A 4,407-nucleotide genomic window follows, 5' to 3' on the forward strand; every position below is an offset into this window, starting at 1 on the left:
CTAGTCGGCCATCACTGGAAAGAGAGGCCCATTGGACTTGCCAACTTTATATGCCCCAGTACAGGGGAATGCCAGGGCCAAGGGGTGGGGGTGTGGGTGGGTGGGGGACTGGGGGGGAGTGTATTGGGGACTTTTTGGATAGCATTGGAAATGTAATTGAGGAAAATACCTAATAAAAAAAATAAATTCTGGAAAAAAAAAAAGAATTGAAGACCCAGAAATGAACCCACACACCTATGGTCATTTCATCTTTGACAAAGGAGATAAAACCATTCAGTGGAGAAAAGACAGCTTTTTCAACAAATGGTGCTGGCACAACTGGTGGTTAGCCTGTAGAAGAATGCGAATTGATCCATTCTTATCTGCTTGTACAAATTTCAACTCCAAGTAGATCAAGGAGCTCCACATAAAACCAGATACAGTGAAACTAATAGAAGAGAACGTGGGGAAGAGCATTGAGCACACGGGCACAGGGGAAAATGTCCTGAACAGAAAACCTATGCTCGGGCTGGCGAGATGGCTCAGTGGTTAAGAGCACCGACTGCTCTTCTGAAGGTGCAGAGTTCAAATCCCAGCAACCACATGGTGGCTCACAACCATCCGTAACGAAATCTGATGCCCTCTTCTGGAGTGTCTGAAGGCAGCTACAGTGTACTTACGTATAATAAATAAATAAATCTTTAAAAAAAAGAAAACCTATGCTCATAGATCAAGAATTTGACAAATGGGACCTCATAAAATTGCAAAGCTTCAGTAAGGCAAAGGATACTGTCAATAAGACAAAACAGCAACCAATAGATTGGAAAAAGATCTTTACCACTTCTACATCCTAGAGCTGATGTCCAATATATACAAATAACTCAAGAAGTTAGACTCCAAAGAACCATATAACCCTATTAAAAAATGGGACACAGAGCTAAACAATGAATTCTCAACTCAGGAATACCAAATGACTGAGAAGCCCCTAAAGTAATGTCGAACATTCTTAGTCATCAGGGAAATGCAAATCAAAACAGTCTTGAGATTCCACCTCACACCAGTCACAATGGCCGAGACCAAAAACTCAGGTGACAGAAGATACTGGCTAAGTTGTAGAGAAAGAGGAACACTCTTCCATTGCTTGTGGTATTGCAAGTTGGTACAAGTACTGTAGAAATCAGTTTGGCAGTTCCTCAGAAAACTGGACATAATACTACCTGAGGACTCACTAATAATACCACTCCTGGGCATATACCGAGAATATGCTCCAACATATAATAAGGCACATGCTCCTCTAAGTTCATTGCAACCTTATGTATAATAGCCAGAAGCTAGGAGTCACCCAGATGTCCCTCAAAAGGAGAATATGTACAGAAAATGTGGTACATTTACACAATGGAGTACTACTCAGCTATTAAAAACCACGAATTGATGAAATTATTAGGCAAGTGGATGGAACTAGAAAACATCATCCTAGGTGAGGTACCGCAATCACGAAAGAGAACACATTGTATGCACTCACTGATAAGTGAATATTAGCCCAGAAGATTGGATGCAATTCACAAACCACATGAGACTTAAGAAGAAGAAAGATACATGGAAAGTGTGGATACTTAAATCCTTATTAGAAGGGGGAACAAAATACCCATGGAAGGAGTTACAGAGACAGTGTGTGGAGCAAAGACTGAAGGAATGACCATCCTGAGGCTGCCCCACCTGTGGATCCATTCTATATGCAATCACCAATCCCAGACACTTTTGTGGTTGGCAACAAGTGGTTACTGACAGAAGCCTGTTATATCTGTTTCCAGAGAAGCTCCACCAGTGCCTGACAAATACAGAGGTTGATCCCAGCAGCCAACCATTGGACTGAGCACAGGGTCCCCAGTGAAGGAGCAAGAGAAAGGACCCAAGGAGCTGAAGGGTTTAGCAGTCCCATAGGTGGAACAACAACATGAACTAACCAGTACCCCCAGAGCTCCCAGGGACTAAACTACCAACCAAAGAGCACACATGTTGGGACTCATGGCTCCAGCTTCATATGTAGCAGAGGATGGCCTAGTCAATCATCAGTGGGAGGAGAGGCCCTAGGTCCTGTGAAGATTCTATGCCCCATTGTAGGGGAATGCCAGTACCTGTAAGGACATCCAGGGTGGAATGTGTCATTTGGAAGGCTGTGTCCAAGGTCACTCAAAGTTGGCTAAGATTAAACTCTATTTCTAAACTCTAATTTTCTTTGGAGTGACAGATGTATTTAGGATCAACACTCTAAGTATAACAAAATCATTTAGCTTATTCTTTTTAATTGAGAATACTATAAACATTCAATTTACAAAGAATTGTGCCCATATAAATTCAGCTGTGGATATTGTCAACTCAAGTATATTGGTTTCTACCATAGTTATGAATAGACCATGTTGAAATGACTATGAAATACAAGATACTAAAGCAAGAAATGCACAGAGAAAGTGAGCACAGTCAAGTACAAGGCCGAGGCCTGCAGCAAGATCCAATCATGGATGCCAGGAAGGACTATGGGGAAGAGAAAAGGAACATTCCTTTGAAAGCAATTCAATGTTTTTGGTCACTTTCATGGTTTCACTGTATACTTTCAGAGCCCCCAGTGCAGAGTGTTTCCGGATGGAAGCACAAAATCTGAGAACTTCTGAATTATATACCAGGAAGAAACTAAGTGATAGACCTGGAATGTAGTATATTTTATAAGAAAGCCTTGTCTCAGATGGGACTTTTCATTATTCCTCAAGGAGGAAAATAAAGTTAGAAATGTAAAAGAAGAAAAATCTGAAAGAAGAATAAATAATGGGGAAGTCCTCATCACCTTGGGTCTTCTTGAGAAGGTAAACATGACATTGGCTGGATTTTTAGATGAATGATGGGCCACTGGATTCATGGCAACATATTCCCAAATAACGCTATTTTTAAAACATTTTTTTTGTTTTTTGTTTTTTGTTTTTTGGGTTTTTGGAGACAGGGTTTCTCTGTGTAGTCCTTGCTGTTCTGGAACTCACTCTGTAGACCAGTCTGGCCTCGAAATCAGAAATCCACCTGCCTCTGCCTCCAAAGTGCTGGAATTAAAGGTGTATGACACCACCGCCTGGGTTAAAAACATATTTTACTGTGAAAAAACTCATATTTTATAGGTGAAAAATTACTATTATTAAATTCTGCAGCAAGCATGATAGCAAGTACACTGTTGTTCAAACCAATTACAATAATTTTGCCTAACATTTTACTGGTAGGCTTCTAATGCCTAATAATCTGTGTTTCATACTGGATTCCATACCCTATCCCCAGAGCATTAGCCTTGCGGCATTGTATACTGTAACTCATATTCGTGTCAAACAACTGAAGAACAGTTTAGAAAGCACATACCATATTATTTAGCAGGGATATATTGAGTGCATACTGCACATCTACATGGGAGAGGTAAACTACATACCCTTGAGTATATAAAGTTAGAAGAGCTTAAAATTATGCAAGAGGCTAATTAATAGAATAGATGGCTAGTATGTAATATGACTACAACATGCAAGACACTGAAGCTGGTTTTCCACATGACAATAAAGAAACAAAGCTAAAAGAAAGGAAAAAATATACATATATATTTTATACATTTTTATAAATATATATTTATAATTATATATATAAATTTTTATAAATATATATTTATATGTACTACTATATAGATATCATGTATATCTATATAGTAATAACATATATGATAACCTTAAAAGTATTCCTGCCAATTTTTTATTTTCTATATATTATTTAAAGTGATATTCCTTTATAAATATTTAAATATAGGACATAAGTCAACAATAACAGAATAAAAGCAAGAGGTTATTAAAATCTGAGGACCCCCCCAAGGACCCCAGAGGACTCTCCACGTGCTCTTAGGACCACCGGTGAGTGGGACACAACTTCTCTTCCATTCCAATTGTGTGGAACCTGAGACAGCATTTGGGGAAGCAGAAGACCCAGCTTGCCCAGGGTCAAAAGTCCCTTCGGGTGGACGATAGCATTGAGTCACCAGGACGAGGAGTCGGAGGACACCCCCAAAGTGCCTAGAGGACAGCTTCTGAGGTAGACCCCTTTTCGGGCTCCAGACATCCGGGCACCTTCCCTGCCAGAGGACAGGTGTTCTCCCTGCCCGGGAGGGATTTGACAGAGCACCTGGGTAAGCCATCTTGGTTCCTAGATGCCTCTGAGACATGTCTGCACAGGTGAGGATGTGGACAACAGAAGCTAACAGCTTCTGGGAAAAGCCCTGTTTAAGGCCTTCATCTTTTACCAGGAAGCAGGTCCGAACACCAGCTATCTGTGCACCTTCCATGCAAGAGGAGAGCTTGCATGCAGAGAGTGCTCAGACCACTGAAACTCAGGAGAGAGCTAGTCTCCCAGATCTGC

This window comes from Mus caroli, chromosome 14 (genome assembly GCF_900094665.2).
Source record: "Mus caroli chromosome 14, CAROLI_EIJ_v1.1, whole genome shotgun sequence".
Lineage (NCBI taxonomy): Eukaryota > Metazoa > Chordata > Mammalia > Rodentia > Muridae > Mus > Mus caroli.